A 27,045-nucleotide genomic window follows, 5' to 3' on the forward strand; every position below is an offset into this window, starting at 1 on the left:
TCTTAATGATAAGGGAAAGTGGGGTTTATGGTGATGATTCTTTTGTGACAGATCAGTTTATGCATGCTAACTATGACATAAAGAGGCCATAATTATGTATAGAATGTCTCCAAGGAGTTTACAATCCCAAAGCACCTCTGAATTTTGTAGTGCATCTTTTCTTCTCTGTCCATAAATGCTACAAGGCAAAGACTATCTTTATATTTCTGTCCTTCATGTTACCAAGCAGATAGTCCTGTTTAATGAATTAGTAGTAATGACAGTATAAAACTCCGAAGTCTTTTCCCAAGTCTGGAAGTGACCCAAACTGATGCACCTTTAAGACTAACAGATGTATTGGAGCATAAGCTTTCGTGGGTAAATGCCCACTTCGTAGGATGCATCCGACGAAGTGGGCATTCACCCACGAAAGCTTATGCTCCAATACATCTGTTAGTCTTAAAGGTGCCACAGGACTCTGTTGCTTTTTACAGATCCAGACTAACACGGTATTTACATACATACTGGGCCACCTCACAAGAGTAAATAGCTTTCTGGGTTAGGGTTTTAGGCCCTGATGCTGCAAAGATTTACTCGTGTGCTTTATTTTACAGATTGTAAGTAATCCCAATGAGATTAAAGGGACTATTCAGTGTGTAAAGTTAAGCAGATGCATATTTTTTTGCAGGATTGGGACCTCAGTGTAACATTATAGCTCATTACTGTGGCCAGTATGATGTGATTCTTGAAAATACAGGATACTTTTTCTTGAAGTGCAGCCTTTCAAATGTCAATACTGCACCAGGCACAAAATTCTGCACTAAAGTGTCAATTGTAGCAGCAGGGACTTTCACTGAAGAAGCAGAAGCTCTTATCAGTCCAGGATTCATGAGGCAATTTCCTCTACAGACTATTATATGGTAGGTGAAAAGTCAAGGGAAGCTATAATAGCCTTCAGGGAAAGTACCTTTGGCATATTGCATACATATATGCTACTCTTAACCTTATGCTGAATATAAACCATGTGCATAAGAATCTGATCATCATAATCTAATGTAGAGAGAGATTTAAAATTGCATTTAAAAATCTTTTGTGTGATAAACATGCATTTGAGGAAATTGCTATTACCATTTAAAAAATAGCTTTTGAAGGGGAAAAAAAAACCCAAACTATTTTTCCAAAGGGCAGTGTACTGTAGCTGTCACAGTATCACATGCTTTCTTTTGTTTTGTAAAATAAAAGTGTTGTTTTTAGGGCCATAATGTCCATCTAAAAAGAACATTAACTTGAATACAATAGACTGTACTGTTTGTGCCCGAGGGATTTTACTCGGTTTAGGGCTGTATATAATATAACATTTATTTATTTATGCAGTTTTCCCTAGAATATTTTATTCTTTTGCATCAAGTTTACATATATACCATGCTCAATATTAAAATTACTGCAGTGTTACTGTAAAGTAATGAATATTAGCAAGGCAAGAGTGGTTGGCAGTGAGATGGGCACTTAGTATGAAGTAAATTAAAGAAGAAAACCAACAAACTGAAATCATAGGATGAATGTGAAGAATATTCTAATTATTTGCTATAGGTTGGACTTTCTCCATGGGAGCTGCAGCTTCTGAGCACCTTTGACAATCTGGCCACTTCACTTAGGGTACATCTACACTGCAACAACCTCCCCTCTCCCACAGTACCAAGTCTCAGAGCCCAGGTCAATTGACTTGGGCTCATGGGGCTCCGGCAGTGGAGCTGACAATTGTAGTGTAGAGATCTGTGCGCAGGCGGGAGCTGAGCTCTGAGCACTGCTGTCATGGGGTTTCTCTTGTGGTTTTTGTTTGTTTGTTTGTTTGTTTGTTTTGTTTCCCTTTAAGATTCTATCCATTAAAAAAAGAAAGAGACAAGCGACTGAAACACTTTCACCTCTTCAGACATCTGAGCTGGCAATGGGCAAATGGCTGGGTTTTTTTTCATATTCGATAAATATAAATAACACAGTGTGAGTGCTGCTGAGCAGTTAGGCATGAAATCCTGGACCCATTGATGTTAATAGCAAAACTCTCACTGACTTCAGTGGGACCAGGATTTCACCCTAGAAGATGATTATTATCTAGGTCCTGTGTGGTATTGAATACCTTCAACTCCTATTGAAGTTATGTATTGTTGTGAAAATCTCCACTTTTATTCATTCTGTTTAAAGTTAGTTTCTAGCTCTTATGGTTGCAGGGAAAATCTAGAAAACTTGATTCCCAAAGGCTCAAACCCCAGAAAGCAAATAAAAAGAACCCCAAATGAATTTCTTCTTAACAGCTCATGATTTAAGCCAATCTCATGATTTTTGAATGCTTGGCTTTGTCTGGTGTGTGTGTGTGTGTGTGTTGTAACTGTAAGCATGGGGTAGTCCCATTAAAACTTGTGTGGGTGCTGTGAGGAGGAGGTGTAGGAGACATTTATAATCACTGAAGACTTGGTTTATACTCCCTTTGTGCTGCCTGAGCAGGGGAAAGAGAGGGGAAGAACACAGGAAATCTGCCCTTGTAAGAACAAAATCATAATCAGAACTAGTTTAGCCAACCAACTAGTCTAAACCTCTCTAAAACTGCTGATAGAGATGCCTGAACAAGAACATAGAAGTTAAAAGAAATGTTTCCTAGTTGAAAACATAACTAATCTAATCTTTTGGATGAAACAGATAAATCCCAGTAATTTAGCTATCATATTGGTTATACAATTATTGGCATCAGACTCCATTGCACAATTAGATTAGGACTTTGCTTCCTGCCTTATCCAGAATATTTGGTAATGAAGCAAGAGACAATTCATCTTTGACTTCTTCCTGTTCTACAGAAGCCATGCAAGTTAACTATTTGTATATATGGATTAACTGTTTTTATGGGACATGGAAAAAGTCAGCTCCTATCTGCTAATATATCAGCAGGACTTTTGCATTTTCCTCTAATTATTTTTCTTCCAATTTCTTGGGTAACTTTTTTTTGTTTTTGCTGTTTCCCTTCATTAAGGGAAATCATTTTTTCCCAGCTGCGATAAAGCAATAACCAAGTAGTTGGCTCAGTGTGATAATCCAAAAATGGATAAAGCACTAACCATGTGTCAGTGCGATGGTGACTGAATGTTTTTTGGCCACATTTTCAATGCACAGGGTGATAATTATTTAGTCTGGTTCACATCAACATGTTTTGAAAAGAGCTAGATCTGGCCAGATGAAAATTCTTCTGGCCTGGGGGAGCCAACACCTCCATGTGACTCCAGCACTGGGAGGCCTGTTGGGGTGGTGAGAAGGAGCAGCCAGACCATACTGAGGCCCAGCTACAGTCAACAGGGATATGAGCCCTTGTAGGCTCGTGTGAGTTAGAGCAGCCCGCAAGCTGCACAAAAGGCCCAGAACTCATCCAAGAACTTGACCCTATGTCTTCTGCTACACCTCCGTCTATAAATTCAGGCGACATATTACAACATGGGGCACTTAGGAAAATATAGTACCTCTTTGCCCTGCTAATAAATTCTTAGTAGCATTGGCCTTGGGCTTAGCCTTGAAGTTATCAGCTTTATTTCTTTGCTGTTGCCTGCTACACTTGTGCACATTGTACCACAATCATAGGAGGAAGCTGGCCCAGTATGGGACTTGCACCCGTGTATAGTGGAATCACTATGGAATCACCATGGCATTAACTTAGTGCCTTGTGTGTGAGAGTCTGGGATTGGTATGTAGGGTTAGGTTGCGATTTATATAACCCTTGGTTAACTTCTGAGCGGGCAGTAACTAACTGGTTGAAGTTTCACTGATGCATAGTATACTTGCTCAGCCATCATTGTATGCTTTTACTTCTTAAAGTAAATAATGAGAATTAATCTAAAAGGGAGACAAGGCACTGGACTAAGATTCAGTGAATTTGCCATTAGAATAATAACACGTGTGGGACCCTCAGCTTTGGCCTGCTGGCTGACCTTGGGCAAGTCAGTTCTCCTTTCTGTTTGTACCTGAGTTTCTCCATCTGTAAAACAGGGGAAATGACACTTACCTTCCCTTGTAAAGCACTGTTGAGTTCAAAGGATGAAAAGTGTTAGTGTTATATAAGAGCTTGGAACTATTACTATTAAAAGCTGTGACCCAGCAGAGGGGAGGATAACACTCTATGCATGTGAACTGGAACAGGACTAGATTATTATTAGGGATGGAACCATGCAGCAAAATTCAGATATAAATAGTGAACCTGCCCCTCCCCCAATTACCTCAAAAATTCAGGGATGGATGGATAAAACATTGTGATTTCTAATTCCTAGAGTTGGGAGCAAGTCATTCCCTGATTGGGGACTTTGGATGCTACCATAATATAAAGGTTTATAATGATGGTGATCCAGGTTCATGTTTGGATTGTTAACTTTTTGGGATTCCCAGAATTCAGGGGTTGGATCCAAGGTTTTGGGTTGGGCTTATCTATATCCATTATTCAATAGAAAGTATTCTTGTTAGGTGCCTCACTTTCATTAAAAAATGAGGTAGAAACTAGAATCACCTACACAAGCATTAGAACTCTCTGAATTGCCTTGTAGGTACTACCAAACTTGTTTCCACCTCTTGTTGCTTATTCACTAATACATTTTGCCTGGGTGAGTACTATGGGCAATTTTTTTCCTCTGGGGAAAGCTTTGTGGTCAGTTTGATCAATGCCTGAACATAACATCAGTGCCTAAATTACTGCTTGCAAGTATTTATAAATATTTGTGCTTCTAAAACCTTTTACCAAATATACTGTATGTGAGGCAGTATGATGCAGTAGCTGCAGATATGTCAAGGTAACACAATTATTATTGCAGCATCCATATACTTTATCACAGCCATTTACTGATAGTTGAAGCTGGGAACTGAATGAGTAGTAATTTAAGTGACCCATCCTTTGTAATTTAAAGCTTCCTGAGTGAGGAAGTGGGGAAGCATTACTGTCTCCAGATTTAGGCCTGCTGAAGACTTTCAGATTGTCAATGCAGGAACCTGAGGGAGGGTAGAAAATTTGAGTAAGCACATTACCACTTCCTCTGGAGGAGTTACTGTTCCAGTGGTATTGCAGCCACTAAATGTCACAGCCATCTCTCTGGGTCCATCTCAGCAAGCTCATGTTTTTACAGTCTCTGACTCAGCTTTATGAGTAGCTTCGGTCTTTTTTTTTTTTTTTTTTTTGAATGCTGTAAATGAAGGTGCTTTATAAATAAATAACTGTCTTCTACAGCTAACACACTTTATTTATTTATTTTTTGTGTAATGATTTACAGTTTGCACAGTTGGGCTTTTAAAACAAAGTATATGAAACAGTTTTTGATTCTTAACGTAGTCTTCTTGCCCATCACAAGCAAGCAGATCAATTCATATATGTTGCAGTAATAATTGTCACTAAGGATCAGTTTGGACAATAAGGGTATTTTGTAATAGCTGGTTCAGGCAACCATCTGATAGGTATTTTAGTCTGGAAGGCTTTTTGCTATGTTTTCTTTTAGAAAAATGTGTGATTGCACAAGTTAGGTATGTTTTTTTCTGATTCCTGCTCAGGATTTCACCGAGTCCTCAGCAATATTCCTAACTGTCAGGGTGGTTAAACACTGGAATAAATTGCCTAGGGAGGTTGTGGAATCTCCATCTCTGGAGATATTTAAGAGTAGGTTAGATAAATGTCTATCAGGGATGGTCTAGACAGTATTTGGTCCTGTCATGCGGGCAGGGGACTGGACTCGATGACCTCTCGAGGTCCCTTCCAGTCCTAGAATCTATGAATCTATGAATCTATGAATATGTTTGACCATGTCTGTGTTTTTGCTGCCATGTTATCGGCTAAACCTGACGGGTTTTCCTCAGTATATTTTATTTGCAAGACGCAAAGTAAGGGAGTTGGTGTCATACACTGGAGGGAGAACTGGGGCGACCTGGGGTGAAATCCTGGCCCCATTGAAGTCAATGGTAGAAATCCAATTGACTTCAGTGGAGAAAGGATTTCACCCCAGGCTCTATTCTCAGCTTTGGCAAGTCATTTAATCTATGCTTCAGTTTCCCTGTCAGTAAAATGGGAATAATTAAACTTACCTTCCTCTTGAGAGCTATAAATGAAAAACACCAAACATTCTTAATAAGCAAAAACATAGCCACCCATGTTACTTAGTCCATGGTCCCTCCTGCACAGATTTCAACATAAAGACCATTGTTGTCTCTTCAACTTAGCAGAGAAACACAAATAGACTTAAACAATCCCCCCCACCCCTTAGTCCCTCTACCTCTTTTACAAGAGATGTCTCTATAAATGATTGCATGGAGGGTGGGAGTTTGAACAATGATACAGCCAGAGATCCAGCTGCATGATTTCAAACAATATTGTATTAGAGCAAACAGAAACATTTTTTTCTTACAGTTTATTTAAAATGTAGATATATTTAAAAATACTGCTGGAGTTACAGGAGGTTTGCAGTTCTTAGAATAGAAAAGAGAATAACTGCCTTTTCTCTTTCTGCTGTTTTCTCTTATCCTCCCACTAAGAGTGTCTCGCTGGACTCTGAAACAGTCATTTTCTCCAGGATGTCAAATACATTAAGGGGGGGGGGTAAATGTATCCGTCTCCATCTCCCACTATTGGCTCCCTGCTGGTGCTAATAGTAATTACAGGGAGCAGCCATTGCAAGTAATAGCATTACTGTTTAGTTGGGTGGGTGTAGTCTGTTTAACCCTCTTCTGTTTAAGAAGTTCTCATGTGCTTTGTACATCTCCCTGTTCTTCAAAGTATGTCAGGATGAGCAGTCCCTCTTGACCTCTATGATGTGATTAAATCCTAGCAGGTCTTGCTGACTTTGTTTATTTTTAATATGCCTACACAATTGTATGGAACAGACAGGAAAGGAGATATACCAGTGAAATGATTTATATCATAGAAGTTGTAATAACTTTGACTTAATAATTCATCAAGAAAGTTATTTGCATAACCTAATGGGAAGCCTAGGACTCGAGGTGTAGAATGTGGGCCTTGCTCCAGGAAAGCATTTAAGCATGTGCATAATTTAAAGCAGGTGTATAGTCCAACTGAAGGCAATGAGTACCTATGAGCACCCCCATTGCCTTTAATGGGACTACTTACCCACTTACAATTATGCATGTGCTTCAGTACTTTTCTGGATCCTAGCCTATATTCCTTGTGAGATGAATAGAGCATGAAATTGACTATGAACTGAGACTTTTCATTTTTGAACACATCAGCTGCTCCAGTTTTTCTTTTCAAACTATAGCAAACACAGCAATTTTCCTTTATCACCTTACACTCTTTCCTTAGCTCCAAACAGACTGCACAGGGACTATGAACACCTCCTTTTAACCTTACTTCCGTTTCAACTCAGCAGGCACCACATTTTTTTCTTGGTTCTCAGTATCTCATCTTATCAGACACCATGCTTTTAAGCTGGCTCCCTGCATCTGTACTAGGTATTTCGTTAGGCTATCAGGGAGAACTAAAAGCTTCCAGCTTTCCTACTTTCTCTTGTCTGCAAAATTGGCTTTCCTAGAAGAAAAAAAAAAAAAGGCAAAAAGCCCTGACGGTGAGTCATCTGTAACTTCAGTCCTTCCCATACTCCTATAGAAGTGTTACTTGCTATCTTTACTGTGCATGAAGATTCAACACCTCACCCTGCACTGCAAAAATTCCTAGACTCTTTGATAATACCCTATGCTTAAATAGTAAGTGTGCTCTACTGATGAACTGCAGTCAGCTAAAGAATGTGCACTGTCTTACCAGATTGGGTGTGTGTGTGTATGTATGTGTGTATATATATATATATATATATATATATATATCAGTTGTAGTTAAGACCCGTAAGCAAACATCTGTAATATAATTTCCTATTTCAGACTGGTGATCTAGTAATACAAGGAAATGGTCAAAAATTAGTTACATTTATGTTGCACCTTTCACTACTGTATGCTTAATTACAATTATTACCTATAACAATAATGGCCCAGAACCAAACTACTTGTACAAACTACTTGTACACTTTACTGTATTCTAAATTTAATAGAACAACCCAGGAATAATAATGCCTAGGTCTTACACGGTGCTTTTCATTCATCAACCACAAAGCAGTTCAATATTGTTATCTCTATTTTACAGATGGGGAAACTGAAGTACAAGGAGAAGTGACTTCCCTGATAGTCATACAGCAAAGCAGGGGTAGCACCAGGAATTGAACACAGGTCTCCTGTATCCTAGTCTAGGACCCTGCCCACTAGGGTATATCTTCATCCTGTATTAAAAAAGAAAAAGATCTGGGTATTACTGTGCAATCAATTAAGACCTATGCTCAATGTGCAGCTGTGGTGAAAAAAGCAACCAAGATGCATAAGGAATGGAATAATACTGAAAATATTATGCCAATGTATAAGTTAATGATATGACCTCACTGGACTATTGTCTTCGGTCCTGATTACCCTGTCTCAGAAAGGATATAGCAAAAATATAGGGAGTTCAGAAGGAGGCAACAAGAATGATTAGAGGCATGGAAAAACCATCAGTAAAAGACAGATGGAAAATGTGATTTACATTAGAGAGGAAATAAATAATATGGAACGAGAGAGAGATACAAAACAATTAATGATCCAGAGAAGGCAGATGGGGTGATTTCTTTTCACCTTTTCTCTCAGTACAAGAATAAGGGGACATTCAAGGACATTGAAACGCAAATTAAAAACTAATAGAAGGAATTTCTTTTTAACACACTGCCCAAATAGCCTGCAGAACTCACTGCAACATAATATCATTAAGGTCAAGAGCACAGATGGATTAATAAAGAGAATTGGTCATATGTGGATAAAGAAGAGCATCCAGAGTTAAAATCATAAGCATGAAAGTCTTGAAAGTATTTTCAGATCGTTTCCTGTTGGTTGGTGACAACTCAAATCATTTAAATTAATGTTCATCATACTGCACATTATTAAAATATCCCACAGAGCAATGTAAACTAGGTTTCAGCTCATATATCTGAAAGCAGCGGAAAATAGTTAAAATACATATATTTGGCATTAAATACTAATTTATATTATGCATTTATTTGCTCAGGATTGTATGGATCTACAACTCAATTTCAGTTTTATTAGCTTTGGGAGTTTTTGCTTTTTATCTTTTGAACAAACAATAAAAAAATCCATTCTCTGTTTTAAAATGACTCCAAACTCTTCAAAGAGAACTAGAGATCCAAAGTTAGATAACTGCTTGACCCTCTATTAGCTCTTGATTGTGGTTAAAAGTAAATAAGTCAAATTCTAATGTGATTATGTGGTTGGATAATAATACAGAGCTATTCATCTAATTAAATCACACTGCAAGGTGTATAGCATCTCATAAAGCCACATCTATTACCCCAAGGAAAGAAACCATTTTATATTTCTTTTATTTCACTTGGTCTTCATCTCTGTTTCTCTCCTGTGGTAGGATTATATTTATCAGTTTGTCTCTTTTGCATTATTTTTGTTGTGTAAGCATAACCAAACTCTCATTCCTATTTTTGTGTCTATAACTGCAGAAGACTCCTGATCTTCCTTTACAAGAATTATAATATTTCATATCTGTTTTCTCCTTCATTGTCTCCTCTTTAACATTGCCTAGGCTTCCACGCTCTGTGCCAAATTCTGCAGATTCCTGCCCTAAGTGACCTTATTGAAGTCAGTCGGTCTGATTCTCGACTCACTCACACTTATGTCGATCAGGATTTACTCCAGTGGAGTCAGTAGATCTACACCAGATTAAGAAAATATAGATTCTGGTACCGTGGGATTATACAGGCTGTAAATTAGGCCAGGATTTGGCCCTCTGTTAAAATATTTATAGTCTCTTAACTTTAAACATGGCCGACCCTACTTCAGCTTATCCATGATCTCCAAAATGTCCTTCTCTTTGTTTCTTCCTTTACCCATTTGTTGTTTGTTCATTTTTGATGCCACAATTGTATCCCCATGCTTTGCTCTTTTCATTCTGTTCCACTTTCTTCATGCCTGTCTCTATTTCTGTTTCATGCTTCATTTAAAGTGGCTAGCAGTACACAGGTATCTGAAGTGTTTAGCTAGCTTACTCATCATGCTGCAATGCAGGTTTCCAAAGACACTCTCTCTAGCCTGATTCTTCTTTCCATCTCTTCCCTTTGCACTGGGGAAGTAGACATAGTCCATAATTTTAAATTGTCCTTTTTTTATCCACTGCAATCTTCCCCCCTACACACATTTATATTCAACATTGTTAGATATAAGACTAATTAATAAATAGAATCATGCTATAATACCTTTCAGATAAGAGCATGTGTCCATTAGCAATTAGTCTGAGAACACCAACTCAAACACAGAGGTCATTAACATCCCTCAGATGATTACAGCTTCCAGTCACTACCATTTCAGGGCCAGATGTGAACCAACGGCCTAAGGTGAAATTCATCCCCATTCACAGTTCCAGCACATCACTTCAGTCCCACATAAGCCCTGTTTTGAATTTCACTGCTAGAGAAGGAGCCCATGACAAATCCAGATGAGTAATGTAGCTCCCCACCTATAACAATGCAGGTAAGCAGCTATTCACATTGCAGCTATGATAAGTGCTGGATCTATAACTCCCCTCCCCCGCCTAATTTTTCAGTTAGGGCTTTTTGTAATATTCACAAAACTAAAGAGGAAATCCCCTGTGTTTAAGGAGGTTCCAAGCTAAACCACATTACACCTATTATAGGTTTGGCCTCAGTCTAGTTTCGACAGCTACTATAAATACATAAATCCTGCCATTTTACAGTCTTTGAAAGATGCATGCAACACATTGTTCATGAGAATGGAGTGGGCATGTTTCAACATGCAAAATGAATGCTCAGACTCCATCAAGTATTGCTCAGTGGAAAGCTAAAGCTTTTTCCTTAAGTCAAAATATCTTCCAAAGCCCTAAGAAAAAGTGTGTATTTTGGGGGGGATCCAGATGTTTGATTGCAATAACTCTTAACTCCCTATTCAGTCTGTGGTTTTTTTATTAAATATCTTTTTTAAATAACCGGGAGTTAGCAGCTGCAGTATGTGTGGGTGGAGAACAAGATCTTAGCTCCACAGGAAGAAAAAATACAACAAATGCAAATCAGAGGAAATTTTTTTATTTTTAATAAACTAGGGGGCTGTAAGCAATGGATTTTCAATAAATGATGTGGGTTTTAAATTGTACCAGTTGAAGTCTGGAATGTTAATATCATTCTCATTTGTAAGATAATTTGTTTGTTAACTTTTGGAGGCTTACTCCAGATGACAATTGCTGAGAAAACAAGGCTTCTAGCAGCCTATTTCAAAAATGTGTTTCAACATTTTATCATTTAATTAAAATTAAACTTTCATTGCAACAAAGAGAAAATATTTGCCACTAGCAATAATTTAGCATCAGGGAAACAGATTATTTAACCACAAACGTTTGCCTTTTTGCTTATTTTTATTTAATGGTTAAACAAATTAGGCTGCATCATTAGCAAGGAACAAAAATTCCTTTAAAAAATTTCAGCAGTTTTCTCACTAATTCTCTCTAACCTACCTCTAAAGTGATTTTCTTTTCAATATCTCTGTGTCCTACATACTCATTTATTTATCTTTAAGCAGATCCTTATTTGATTTCTCTTCTATCTCCCAGATCACACCGACTCACTCTCCTTCCTTCTCTTGAGATCTGGGCAGAGGGTCTTCCATGGGCAGATCTGAGCTCCTCCGTGCACAAGCTGAGTTGGCCAGGGTCAGGTAGGGTGGTCATTTCTCTCTAGTACCACTGTCTACCTCCCCAGACCCTGCAGGGGACTGTCCATGAAGTGCAGGGTCCATGCTGAGCTAAGGAATATCACGAGGACAGGCCAGGACAGCAGTGAGGCTGGCTTTGGGAGGTACACATCCTTCTCCCTCCCCAATTTGGATGAGTTTGCAAGAAGAGATGAATATAGCCCCCAGCTGTAACTTTTCTGCAGGATACCCCCTGTCTTTCTCAGGGAACTCTGGTCAGAGGGGGTCCCTGGCAGTGTGGCCTCAATGGACCCATGTGGGCAGGGAGCCAGGAGTGCTGGCAAGGGTAAAACGACCCCTGGGATAGAGAGGATTTATGCAGATGGCCCTGGCATCACATGAATTTTGGAGGATCTGCTAGGCTTTGGGGCAGCTTTTCTGTGAACATACAACCCCTCCCCCCCCCCCCCCCCCCGCTCCTAGAACATCTCCATGAAGAACTCTAAGGGATGTTTCCCTTGTAAAATGGGTTATTCCATGGGAGGGGATGATTTTGTCTTCTATCTCCAGGATTTTCTTCCCTCTGCTTTCTCTTCCCTTTCTCTGGGTCCTTCTCTCTGATCTATCACCATCCCTATCGAATACTGCTGTAAGATAGGGCTATTCCTGGGGGGAGAGGGGGAATCTTTAGTGAAGATGCAGGGTGGGCATCTTGATTTGAATAGGGTCTGGCTGGGATCAGGATTTTGAATGCAGGTCAGAAGCAAACAGGGAGTACATGGAGCATCGGAGAAGTGCACTGATGGTGGACTTTTAGGTGCAAGCTGCTGCCTGCTTTACAAGTTGCATTCTTCTCCTCCAGGTAGTGTGAACTGCGGTTGGGTAGTCTGGAGGTGATAAGACGTGGTTCACAATGGCAAGGTCTTCATCAAAGAGAATGAGGCAGATAGGGCAATATTCAATTCTCACCCTTCTTGCAATTTGTGGTCTTGAATCTTCTCTCGCTTACACTGTTTTTTACACATGTGTAACTGTTGGCTTTAATGGAGTTACTCATGATTTACACTAGTGTGAATGAAAAGAGGACTAGGCATTGGACATCTGATTCATAAAGACTACTCTGTCTTTGCAGACTAAGGCCTTGGCTACACTTGGGAATTCACAGCGCTGCCGGGACAGCGCTGTGAAGCGCGAATGTAGTCGCGCCGCCAGCGCTGCGAGAGAGCTCTTGCAGCGCTGTATGTACTCCACCTCTCCGAGGGGAGTAGCTTGCAGCGCTGCGAGTGAGCGTGCAGCGCTGCAGGCGCTGATTACACTGGCGCTTTACAACGCTGCACTCATTGTGCTCGGGGTGGGGGGGGGGCGTTTTCACACCCCTGAGCACAGCAAGTTGCAGCGCTGTACAGCGCCAGTGTAGCCAAGGCCTAACATGACAATCAGTCTGAATGTCCTCAGCTGATGGTTAAGTTAACATTTTGGGAAGCTTCCTGCATGTATTTCACTCCTCCTCCCACTACTTTGGAATTAAATTTGAGTGAGTTACTCTTCATCCATTTGCTTTTTTTCTTCAAGGCATGGAGGCACTGATGGTGATGGAGGGTGCATTTTTTTGCAGAGCTGCTTGTCGTCATCTGTATATTAGAGCTGGTAGGAATTTTTTTGATTAAATTGTTTTAGTTGGAAAATGTCAGTTCATCAAAACCAAAACTTAATGAGAGAGGGTCATTTCCAATGAATTTCTTGATTTGAAAAAATTGGGGGGGAATTTTTTTTTGAAATTATCAAAATGTCCATTTTTTGACATTTTCAAAACAATGTTTTATTTGTTCAAAACATCTGAATTTAATTTAACAAAAATTCTATGTACAGAATTATTTTACATAATTGTAAAATGTTGCAATCCAAATGAAATGTTTTGAAATTATTTAAATGAAATATTTTGTCCATACCAATATGATTTTTGTATTACTGATTCATGAACATTTTCAAAATTTTTGACTTGTTTTGGGATGTGGGGATGGGGAAATGTTGACCACTAAAACTCTCATATTTCTTGTCCAGCTATAATATTAGATACGGATACTTCCTTGGAGGCAGGTTTTGTCTCTACTTTTTGCTGGTACAAGGTTTAGGGGGACATGGTAGGGGTGTGCACTCCTCTATGGCATGGAGCTCAGCTCTTTGGGAGCGAGGTGAGGAGAAGAACAGGTGCATCAAAGGATCTGCCACTAAGCAGACCTTCTGGTTCTTCCTCCCCATGGAAACAAGGGAACTACTTAGCCTGGGGATAGAAGATACTTCTACCCACTCTGTGGCAGAGATTTGCCGTGCCTAGCTGAGTTACTCAAGCTAGGTACTGAGGAAACTGGAATCACCCTTGATGAGTGATTCTTGGCTATATCAGTGTTTCTGTGCTGTGTATTCTTTTTGGCCTTTTCAAGGCCTACCGTATGTGACTGTGCAATCATTTTCTGCTCTGCTTATCTGATTGGATTCATTTTAAGCTATTTGTAGGCAGCACAAAAAGAGACCAGATTAAAATCAATGTAGACAGTGTGTTCCTACACATGCCCTGTATTTATAGGTATTAGAAATGGGAATGAGTCATCCAGCAATACCGTTAAGTACTGACAAATGGTTGTCTAAGGCTCTGATAAGTAAAATCTTTCCGACTTATTGCATACTGTCTGTCTCCACATACGGCTGGCTAAGACAAAGGGACTGTTTTACTCTCTGCTTCCCAAAGGACACGACTGCAGTCCTTGCTCAGGCACACTTTCCACTGAAATCTAAGGGATCTGATGGGACAGGAGGACTAGGCTTCAGATCATGTCTTGGGAAGGCAGGGGAAATAAAGGTATCTTACTTGCCTGCACAAGTGTAAATGTTTGGGTGCCTTTGTTTTCTCTCTAGTTACAATGATATTTTTAAAACCCTGTGTCTGGTGTTCTAGCTCTTCTAAAATTCACTCAGTGTTTTATCTTCCAAATCATTCTGGGTTTACAAGATGTTAGCAGTTAGAAACTGAACAATAAAGCACAGAATAGCAACAATTATAGTGGAAATGTCACCTGAAGAAAACTGAATGTGCTATCTTTATTGTTTATCTGAGACAAATTTCTAGGGAACTGTGGTTATGTACCCAGAGGGTCTCAGTTAAAATCATTTTCGCAATAGAGCAAGTGCAATCTATGATATGATGATAAAAACAGAAAAATAATATAGTATTTAAGTGAAACCAGTGCATAAATTAATAGTAAATCTTGTGTTTGGACATTCAAGATTGTTTTTGCGAAAATAAAACATACTTAAAAAAAGTCAAATTCTGAAACTTGAATGTGTTCCTGTTGAAGTCAATGGCAAAATTATCATTGACTAAACTGGGAACAGAATTGAGCTCTGTTATGATCTACCAACTTTGTGAGTAATGTTTCCCTCTAATGGTTGTTCCACAGAAAGGATACGGGATCTGTCTCTCCATTTTGCTATAGCAATCCTCTTTTTAGTTCAAGAGGGAGAATGCTCAGCTCCAAAAGCACAGCTATCAGAGTTCTAGGCCTAGAGAGAGGGATAGACTAGATTACCTAGTAACAGTGTCTAGATTTGCACATGATGCCTTCCTTTCCTTGGTCTGTCCCAACTATTTAACTCTTTGAAGAGGTTTAAGGAAAAGAGAGAATCTGTATGAAAATGTGCAGTATGGAAATAGCAACCTTACCTTTTAATCGAGGGCCAAATTCCACCCATGTTTAATCATGATGGGTAGTTCCTTACCAGATAGGTGGTCTCATTGAAAGCAGTGCAACTGATTTGTGTTATAAGGTGCTAGTCAGGATGAGTGATGTTCACAGAATTAGGCCCTGAGCAAGGGAAGATAGCACATGGGATGCTCTGTAGTCTAACTACAGTTTACATTTTGTTCACTTCCTGTTCCAGAAATCTTCTTGATCCCTGTTTTTCAGCTACAAGTGCCTGAGATTTTTTTTCCGTTGTATTTATAATGCTTGTGAGATATTAGGAAGGGTTGCCTTGGTCTGAGTCAGGCACTGGTGTGAGTGTAGGCAGCCAATGTGCAAACATCCGCTGGCCACTCTGCCAAAGCATTTCACTGCAACACCTTGTTGGTTTTGTACTGGACTATCCTCAAATGGAAACAGCAAAGTGTGCTGTAGGTTGGATGTCACAAACTGGGGATTAAGAGGAGTCTAGAAAACTCTTTTCACTTTGCAGCACTAGATAGGATTTGGATTTGGGCCATGGAAGGTGAAAAGGTAAGGCCTGATTCTGCCAATCCTCCTCTCTGATGTGAGTTGCCCTTGCTCCCATTGGTCTCGCTGAGTGCACCCCATCAGGAGCTAGGCTTCATGCTTTTACCCTTCCCTGGGCGGGACTCTGCAGTTCCCCATGGGAGAACAGGGCCCAGGCTACAATACCTTGTATATCAGCCATTTGTAGTGCAAGGCTCATTTCTTTAACCTTGCCTTCTCTAGCATAAACATTATAGCAATGTGTGTGTATAAAAAATTCCAAAACAAAACACTCCACTGCACACATTTCTCCTCCCGGGGAGAGGATGAGAGAACAAACATATGACAGATGTTTTTAAACTTCCAGCTTAATGCACTGCTGGAAGATGCTCAGACACTATGGTGATTAGTGCAGCATAAGAACCTATAGAGAACAGAAAAGAACAGAATAAGTGGTAATCGGGATTCATCTACTAATATCTAACCAATTGCATATTTTGGCCCTGCAAGTTCTGGTTCCCAAGAAGGATCCTGAGAAAAGATATAGGAAGAAATCTTTCATAAACATGAGTTGTGTGTATTCTCCCTAAGCATGTTGCATAGGCTGAACTAAGTTATTGCTTCAAGGTCTCTTTGTCTTGCATTTACAAAATTTGATTAGTGATTGTTTTACAGACTCCCAGTCTGTGTAGCATACCATCCCCTGTATGTAATGTGCACTGCTTCCCAACCATTCATATTCAGGATTCAAAAAATAGAAATGGACAAATGAAGTTGACCCCTGGGAACTAAAATAGTGTATGTTGCGTGTTTAGCCTCTGGAAATCTGGTCTTTTGGAACAAATGCTCAGTGGATGCTGATAGATTTTAACTGCTTTATTTCTACATCCAGTAAAATCCCTCTGCAAACTTAAGCATCCACCAAGCTCTGGCTAAATCGATGTGTTCTATGTCCAAACAATGCCCATGACCAGATACTGGGGTGGTTAGGACGCTTGCTAAATATTGGGAGACCTGTGTTCACTTCCATGCTTTGCTACACACTTTCGGTGTGACCTTAGGCAAGTCACTTAGCCTCTTTCGCCTTAGTCCCCCATCCATAAAATGGTGATAATAACACTTCCATACCTCACAGGGGTGTTGTGAAGAGGCAAACATTCAAAATTGTGAAAAGTTACGGTAATGGGGACCATATAAGCACCTTACACAGACCCAAATTAGCAGGTCCATGAAAATAAAGTAGTTTTTCCCTTTCTTCTGATGGTAGCATCGCCTTCTGCTGAATGGTGGTAGAATTCCAAGGGCTTGATGGATTATTACAAGAGCATGAAAAATCAGTGAAGTGAAATCTCAGTATATTCTAAGTGCAATTTATTTTATTCACACTCACAGTTCTGAAACAAAATGGTTAAACAGCATGCAGGGCAATCTCCCCACCCCCGCTTTCAGAAATCTCAGCCCAACATGAATGTCTGGTTCCTAGAGGGCAACTCTGCCTCAAGAATTCACCTTAATCAGAGATTAAGGAAGAGGGCAAAATCTTCCACTACTTCCCCTCCAGTGCCTTGGATAAACCCAAACTAAACAATACAGTGCGCCTTCCAAAACTAAAAGCGTGCTCCGCAGGCTAAGAAAAAAAACTTGGAAGACTGTGGCTACATTTACGCTTGGACCTGGGGGTGTGATCTGCAGCTCGAGTAGAAATACTCATGATAGCTTTCATTAAGCTAGTGAGCTACAAACAGTAGTGTAGATGTGGTAGCATGGGCAGTGGTGACAGAGGCTAGCTGTCCCCAGTATGTACCCACGAGGTCCGGGTGGGTGTGCACTCAGTGTGGCTAGCCTGTGCTGCCACAGCTGCACCACTATTTTTAGCGTGCTAGCTCAATGAGAGCTAGTGTGAGTATGTCTACTGGAGCTGCGAATTACACCCCAGCTCCAAATGTAGACGTAACCCATGTGCAACCTGGCGACATCTCCCATAGCAATATTTTCTGAATAATGTGTCATGAATGAGAAGTCCATGTGGCGCTTTTGGAATCTCTGTGGTTTTACAGATATGCAGCCCTTGTACTTCCCTTCATCATTTATTAGTTTGCTTAGCTTGTAATTCTAAACAGCGACTGATGCTGGACTACTTGATGCTGTCTATCAAGCCCACTCCTGTTATACTGCTGTGGTGAGAAGCTGCTACGCTGGAGACTTCTTTTAAGGGTTCCTTTGCTTTGATCAAAGTGCATCTCAGATCGTTTCTGCAATGAGTGGAGGCACATTGTTCATAATGCTCTGACAATATCAGCCTTGATGCCCAGCTTATAAGCTGCTTTCATTTCCAGGCTCACTCTTTTCCTGGTCTCTTCTCCCCTCCCCCCCTCCCATTCCTGGTCTTTCAAACTACTACCCTCTCCTCATTCACTTCTTTACTTAGGACTCCCTTCTGCTGTGATACCCACCAGGAGTGAGCCAGTAATGTTTTTTTTTTTTTTTAAATCGCAACAAAAATACTTTTTACTGCCCTGGCCAAATATGTGCTTGCCTTAAATGAGTAACCGTGATCTTCTTGCTGTAACCCTTTTCCTTCCTGCTGTTTATTAACCTCACTCATCCTATCTAATAATAGATTGTAAGCTCTTCCTCTAAAGCATCTTGCATAGTTTTGGGTGCTGTAAACATAATATGTTGTTGTTCTTCATTTGCTGTCCAACCTCCCCCACTCCTCCATTGCAGAATCCCATACTAATCTCATTTCTTTGTCCGCCTCACTTGTCAAGCATATTGAAACGTCAGTTTCTCCTGCGCCTCTTCTAACCTGACTGTGGGATTTCACTCCTTCACCTTGGCCACCACAGTGTCGAAGGTATGCATGAAGGTCGCACTTCCTGCTGGACATGTGAACAGTAGAGGGGGGCCTTCCAATCAGAATGTAAATTCAGCTGGGCAAGTTGCTGCAGTTCTCACAAATGCTTCTTTTAATCACTCTTAATATCAGGGTACCTGTTCCACAGCAAAGATTCCCACTAACTTCACTGGGCTTTCAATCAAGTCCTGAATGAATAATTTTAATATTAAAATGGTGGTAAAATAAGATCAATCCAAGACACGTTAAAGTGTAAGTCAGTGTCCCCCGAGGACAGGGACTCTGAACCTGGGGGTCATGAAGAGGTGTCATGTGGTTACATCTACCCTGTCTTACCCCTCTAACTAATGGCTGTGGGGTCCTGGTTAGATGGGAGAGGGTGTCAGAAGGGTCCTGCTATGGAAAAGGTTAGGAAACACTGTGTCAAGAACCCTTCTTACTCAAAAGAATGTCAGCTAATGAAACACTCAAGCCACATCACGGTATTGTTCAGATCTGATCTAGTCCTGTCAACTCCAGACTCAAGAAAAGTTCTGAGTTGGAACTGAACATTGTGGTTTGGGCCCATCTCTCATTAACATGAGTTATTATTGAATAGTTACTATTTAGTGGCTATATGTGGGAGAGAGGAGTGAAATGTCTTTGTGGTGGGGGCGAGTTTTCTTTCTGCAGAGATGTTGGGAAGGTGAGAAATGGACTGCATGTAATGTTTAAGCTGAACTCCTGTTTGAGAGAGTGTGTAGTGTCTTTTTGCTTTTATGTGTTAGTGTGGCTGAGGATATAAGAGGCCCTCTGCTTTGGCTCATTGCACCATTTCTTCACTAAGCAGTTTGCAGCAAACAGTAATTTTAAGATGATTAGTTACCACCATTAAACATAGAAGCTCTTATTTACATTTTCATAAATGTATGTCTTATCTATATAATATTTGGAATACAAAACTAAGGGGGGGTCATTTTATTGTTCAGACAGGGAGGGTGTTATTGGCTGTTGTTTTAGGGGAACAAAATGCCTAGTATCACTGGAGTAGAGCACAGTTTGCTGAAGAGAAATGTTTCTAACACATGCAAGCTACCTTGTACAAACACTACCTATGTTTTTGAAGGAGAGGTGGGACAGTCATCAGCCCATTGCATGTGACAGGTTTCTGAGTAAATAGCATTGCGGGTGGTTGCCCTTAATCACCCAGTTGGCAGACCCAACAGCTGGCTGAGGCACTGCAGTATAAATCATGTGCAGAAAAGGAATGTATTGATATTATCATGGGCCAGAACTTCAGCTGGTATAATATGGCATAGCTCCATTGACTCAAACAGAGAGATTTATGGAGATTTATGCCCTCTGTGGATCTGGCCTATGGCATACTAGCAAGTTACCTGTCCTAGCCTAATTAATTAATATTTAATTGATTTTCAATTAATATAGTTCATTTTTCTTCCTTTTAAACAATGGGTTGGGTGTGTCTTTGCCTGCAAATATCCTTTTATGAGTGACTTCTGTGACTCTTTGCTAGGGCTCAGGAAGGTGCTTCCTACCAATATATTATCAAGTTGTCATAAAATGGGGGATTTGTTTTTTATGGGCAAGTCATCAGCTAACACCAACTGTGGTGCTACGTTTGTGTGGTTTTTTTAATGTATGTTTCTCAGTTGGAACTTACAGCCCATTGCAATGGGCCATGGGTTTCTATGGTAGGTGCCAGTTGGACAGAAAGAATGTATCATTCTTCAAGCAGAGGAAGTTAGCAACTGGCCTGTATTATTATGGAATTACGTTAAGGTTCTGATCTTGATCTCTGAAGCCCTCAAAGGGTTTGGCTCAAGCTATTTCAGGGACTGTGTCTCCTTTCATAATCAGTAACCACTAATCTCACTGCTTTCATGCCAAATGCAAGAGTCACTTATTTGACTTCTTTCCCACCATAAATAATTCAGTAAATTGTAAAAGAGAATGCGGGGGAGAGAAACTTGAGATAGACAGACACCTAACAACCGCTCCCTCCAAACCCCCAGCTCTTTCCCAAAAAACCCAACACAGCAACACCAATTTGTAAAGCACTCAGACACCACAGCTGCGAGCCCACTTTGAGAATTTGGGAAGAAATTCATACCTGACATCAGTGGATTCACACCAAATGTGAATTTGATCCACAATGTTTTAATGTTATGTCTTGCTTTGTGTTGAATATAACAAACCAAATTCTGCCCTCTTTTTCTTGCTTACAATCCCAATGGGGATGCATTGATGTGGAACAGAATGAGGCTGGCATTCTATTTACGTTTCCATTTGCTGAACCACCACTCATTCATGGCACCTGAGCACAGATTCATCTCTTCTGTTTTTAAAGTTCTCCATTTTTAATGCTCACATCCTGCAATGCACAGAGGTGCATCAGATATGTTGGGTTTTATTTATGTTTTCCTCATAACTTATTAATGATGCAGAACACACATAGATGTCATTTAGACTCCTGTATTTGTCCTTCATGTTTTGAAATTATACAATGTAGTCTCACCTGCTCACTATTATTCTATTCTATTCAGTTTCTGGGCTAAAAAGTTGTTTTTTCCCCCCCATAAATGTTATTGGGAATTCTGCCATTGACGTCAACATGACAAGAATTAAGTCCTAAATTATAATTGTCTCCCAATTCTGTTTTCCCCTCTGTCTCTTTCATTAAAGTATTTCCTCTTCTGACTAGTAGTGCTCTTTATTCTGTGTTTTAAGCTTTTACATCGCATATCACCACTGCCTCCAATAGCCCTAGAATAGTGTGAATGCTTTTTAAAAAAAACTTTATCTATGAATCCTCAGAGTTTCTGAAAATGTTAAGAGATGACTTCTTGAGATTAAGTCTTTAGAGAAACCTAGCAGGTACTGAACACCCTAGACTACACATACTGCAGATTCTGTGGCAAGAGACATGATCCCATTAGCTGTGCCATCTTTAAAACCTATGAACCAAACACCCACACTTTTATACCCATGCAGTTCCAAGCCACAGTCTCAAATGCTCAAACTTAAGTACTAAAGCCATTCATAGGCACTTAAATAAATGACTGGATTTTCAGAGATGCTGAACACCACAACTATCCAGGATTCCAGTAGGAACTGTGGGTGCTCAGCAACTCTGACAATCAGGACACTTACAGTCTCAGTGAAGTCAATGAGAGCTGCATGAACTCACTGACTTTCAGTATTGTGACATTAAGTGCCTAAAATTAGGCACCTCATTTTAAAAATATTAGCCAAACTCTCCAGAGAGCTACATGGCCATAACTGAGTACAGAATTTAGTCTGTGAGGTTCATGTACTCATTGCCACTTGGGGATGATTTACGCATATAGACCTTAATAACAGTAGTAGGAGTTAACCATATCTATCTCCCATGTATCTGTGTGAAAAACAGATCCCCTACCCCGGGAGTTTTCCTTTTAACTTTTTGTTTAATGGATGTTGTAATATGCAATAACAATTTGTTACAGAGAGCAATGACACATCCTGTACCAGAACAGATATGAACACTGACATCAGAAGAGAGAGATCTTTGTTCATCTGTTCTAAAAACAAATATCCACATTTTTTCTCCCATTGCTTGAAAAACAATTCTGTGCTCCAATACATCCACCGTGTGGGGTGAGTGGATCTGGCCTGGAAGCCAAAACCAACAATTTCCACATGTTGAACCAGAAGCTAGAAGAAAGGAATAAGATAGGTCTCCATTCTCAAGTCTGCATGTACATATGAGGGTTTTGAATCCCAACTGTTCTCACAGATGGCTCACTGAAATTATGCTGCCACCAGGAGAAAAGATTAGATGAACCTGTTGCTTAACCTCTTTTCCCCCCTACACCCCCACACTGATGAAATAGAGTAAATCATTAGGAAAGAGCAGGATGTTTGCTAGTTACCCTGTTCTTCAGAACCCAGCACTGCAGATTTTCACTTTTCTTTTTTCTGCAAAGTGTTTGCATTATTTGTATGTCTCCAAAAATAAACTGTGTGTAACTGTACTAGGGTCAAAGATTTCCTAGCTATCCGACCAACACTGCTTCACTCACATCCTTTCCCAGAAGAATAAAGCCCCACTTTGGGTCTGGCTTCTTGGTCCCAAATGCAGGGAAATGAGCACTCCCCCCCCCCCCCTCCACGTATATCAGCACTCTGATTTTTCTGGGCCTCCATCAATATTTTCATGTTGTCTCTGAAATTCACAGAGCAGAAAATTACAGAATCTATCCCTTCTTTAAAATATTATTGGATGCATCTTTTAATATTTTATTGGGCTCTGCCTCCTAAAGGCTTGTTTTATAATTGCAGAGTTTTTCCACAATAGTACCTAACTTACTTGTCAGCTAACTTTAATAAAGTAGGAAAAAGACTGGGGGCGGGGAAGGGACGTTGTCTTTGCCATCTTCTTCCTCTGCAAGACTCAGTATTCGTGTGTCAGCTTCCCTGATTTTAAAGAGTTTAATCCAATAGCTAAACTGTTTGTGTTGCTAGCACAGTAAGATGGTTGTCTGTTTGAGGCTGTTCTCCATGTGAATCCAACTAATACTGCAGCCATTCAGTTTTGCTGTCACAGTTCTGGACTTTGATGGCAAGCATCCAAGCTATTCAGAAGTCAGGTTCATCTTGTGCAAAAAGCTATGCCCAAGCCCTTCCTGCATATTATACTGCGCTGCACTCAGATGCACATGGATGTGCCTGCAGTGTTGCAGGCTTCATGCTAACTGACATTTATTTCGCTTTTTAACATTATTGAAACAAAAACAGATGTCCCCCAAGAATTCCACTTAAGTATTCCAAAATTAGGGGCTGATCCATTGGCTACTAAAATCATTTGCAGTCTTTTAATTAAAAGCAACAGAGAGTCCTGTGGCACCTTTAAGACTAACAGATGTATTGGGGCATAAGCTTTCGTGGGTGAATACCCACTTCGTCAGACTAACATGGCTACCCCTCTGAGTCTTTTAATTGACTTCATTGCGCTCTGGATTGCACTGTTAATGAGCATGTAAGTTAGCAATGGGACAAATCTCAGATTTACATCCAACAGCTGTATTCATACACAAATCATTAAAAATCTTATTTTATTTTGACTGTGTAAAATGGCCACCCTCTCACTCTCTCTAGCTGGCAGACCCCATTGCAATGTGCTCCCCATTCCCACTGTCTACCCCACCTTCTCTCTTCCTTGAGAGGAAAAGAGGGGAATGAAGGGCAACTGCCCTGCAGAGGCAGTCAGGGGAGAGTTTGTCATTCTTTGCAGGCAAGTAGGAAGGATGGCTATTTGGATTCACATTTACTATTTGCCAAATGCCAAATCTAAGTATTAGGTATGTGGGGTGAAATTCACTCGGGCGGAGAAGGTCAGCACAAGGCTGATGTATCGCTAACGTTCAAGTTGGGTTCATGCATGCGTCAAAATGTAAAGGCCTTGGATGGAAACAAACTAGAACTAAAATATTATAGAAACATCTAAAAGTAACAAAGTTTTTCTATACATAATCTCGTTCTGCTGTTAAGGTCAATCTTTGATCTACACTAGTACCAAAAGTCTAATATCATTATAAAAGTGGGGAAGATGTCATGGTATTCTGATGATGAAAGTCCCAATTCTAGCCCTGATGAGTCATGAGATATCAGTATGTGTGCTTGTTACTGGTCCAGCTGTAAATACTGCCTGTCCTGCTCCACCGAACAGTGAAATTTTGGGGAAAGAAATCAAACAATATTTCTCTAGTTGGTTATATTTAAAAAAAACCACGAATCATAGCTGTAGATGGCAGGCACCTCCCTTAGGTTTGCAGAGGCCTTAATTAGACTACAAGCTGTTTGGGGCAAGGACCATCTTTATGTTCTGTGTTTGTACAGCACGTAGCCCAATAGTGCCCCTAGGCACTACTACAGTATAAGTAATGGGATACCTTTATGACTTCCATTACGATAGTACCTGAACATCTCACAGTCTTTAGCATGTTTCTCTTTGTAACATCCCCATAAGGTATGGAAATACTCCTGATTAACTCCATGGGAAACTGAAGCACATAAACATTAAGTGTTTTGTCTAAGGCCCCAAAGGAAACCTGTGGCAGAGCAGAGAACTGAAGACCAGTCTCCTGAGTCCTGGATTAGCACCTTAACCACTGGACCATCAAACCCCTCTCAGCCAGCACACGTACTTTACAGTTTAGTGTTTTTTCAGAGACCACTGCTGTGGGCACCAACCTTTGCATATTCTGTTAGATTGAAAGATATGTTTGCAGTTGGAAAAGCATATTTTTTTACTCCCAAATATGTTCGTTCTTCCTGCTTCAGAATAACTTGCCTTTTTCTGGTGAAGTGCTAGAAATAGTTGCTCTGAAGAAAACTGTCAGGAAGCCAAAAATTGCCAGATTCTCTTTGGATGCAGGAAAAAAACCAACTGTTCACCCAGTTCTATTTCTAGCCAACTTTTAAAGTCTTGGCTACTTCAGAGGAAAGTACTGCATAAGTCTGCTAATAGGTTATCTCAGTGAAAGAAAAGACTCATGACAAATAACCTTTCTCTCTTTCTTTTGCTTTAGAACATTTTAATTGTGTTCCAATTATTTCAGCATATTTGATATACATCCAATATGTATTGCTACAGTCTGCAGGAAACTGATTTTCTAAGGCCTTATACAATATAGTGAGTCATAACTGAGTGCAGCTCCTTCTCCCCCCCCCCCCCAAACAAGTGTGAGTCATCAAGTGGTAAAATCTCTCACGCTACAGTGCAGAATTAACTTCACCTGGTTGCAGAAGCCAGTACAAAGCTGACATAGAAGTTGCGGGTGAGGGTTTACTGTCTGAGTGGCCATGAGGCTGCTGACACGTCCCCTACACTCTATGGCAAATGGCTCCATGCCAATCCATCAGAGGCCATATTATACAGATCCCTTGGCCCCAGTACCCCATGCAACTGGCAGGCAGGGGCTGTGGCTGTTGTTCCAGCCCAGCTCTGCACCTTGGTCCTGGGTAACGGGGGTGGATTTCACCTTCCCAACTGCTCTGTGTCCATTTACACAGAACCCAGATGCTCAGGCTCTTTGCAGATGGAGTGGATTCCAACTAAATTCCTCACTTTACAATTGTTCCCTTTTCCATTTCAAATACAACAGGCCATGTTTATTGCCGAATGTAACTTACATTGGGGTTCAATTACTTCAGTAGGGTTGCACCAGCGTGAGAGCAGATTATGACCATTGTTTATAATTTTGCATACACAAAGCTTCTAGTCTATTCCCCATACTACCTCATTTCAAGTCCCCTCGTATTTCAGACATATTACCTCAGTTCAAATCCCCTTGACGTTGGATGCCTCAAGAGGGGGAAAAAATCTGTTGCCTCATGCCCTGGAAAAATAGAACAGTTCTTTTTCCAAAGGAAGACTATATTTCTTGTTTGGAGTATAGATATTTTGCCTTTGAAAGGTGACTGCAGTGGCCTTGTTAACAAACCATAACACTGCTATGTTCTTCTAGTGTAGAACTCTAGATACATCCCAGGCAGATGTGCATTTTATTGCACTAAATCTTTGGACCAAATCCTGAAGTTCTCACCCAGGTTTTAGGCCCAAATCCTCCCCCAATTGAAGGGAAGGGCGAAACACCCATTGACCTCCATGGTGCATGACCAGACCCTTAGTGAGGTTTTTACTCCCATTGACTCAAAGAATTTCAAAGAATAAGCTAACTAAAGTCAAACCAGGACTTCAAGATTTGGTCTCTTGTTCTGAAATATATTAAAAACTTCAAAAATGCAAGAAACTGCATCTGGTATTTTCAAATTTTTCAGGGAATTGAAACCCCCAGTATAATTCTCCTTCCTGGCTGAGTCTAAATCTAAATGAGGGCATATACGGAGGTGGAAGTTGTGCATCTTCCCTGCTATCACTTGGGGGGTTGGTCGTATGAGTGGCACATTTTGGTAAGACCGTGGGGTAAAGGTGGAGGGACACACTCAAGATGCTGTCTTTCAGGTCAAACTGGATTATTCACTTCACTTCCTCAGAAAGGCTTCTGACTCCTGCTCAAGTTAATTTAATTATCATACCTCCTATGGAGTATCTGCTACTCCTTCCTGTCCCATGAGTCTCTGCTGGCCCTCTGTGACATCCTGCTTGGCGTACCAGAATTGTGAGCCACTGTGTTACCTCACGCTGCCTCAGCACGTGAAAGT

This window comes from Terrapene carolina, unplaced genomic scaffold (assembly GCF_002925995.2).
Source record: "Terrapene carolina triunguis isolate 2854851 unplaced genomic scaffold, T_m_triunguis-2.0 Scaffold42, whole genome shotgun sequence".
Lineage (NCBI taxonomy): Eukaryota > Metazoa > Chordata > Testudines > Emydidae > Terrapene > Terrapene triunguis.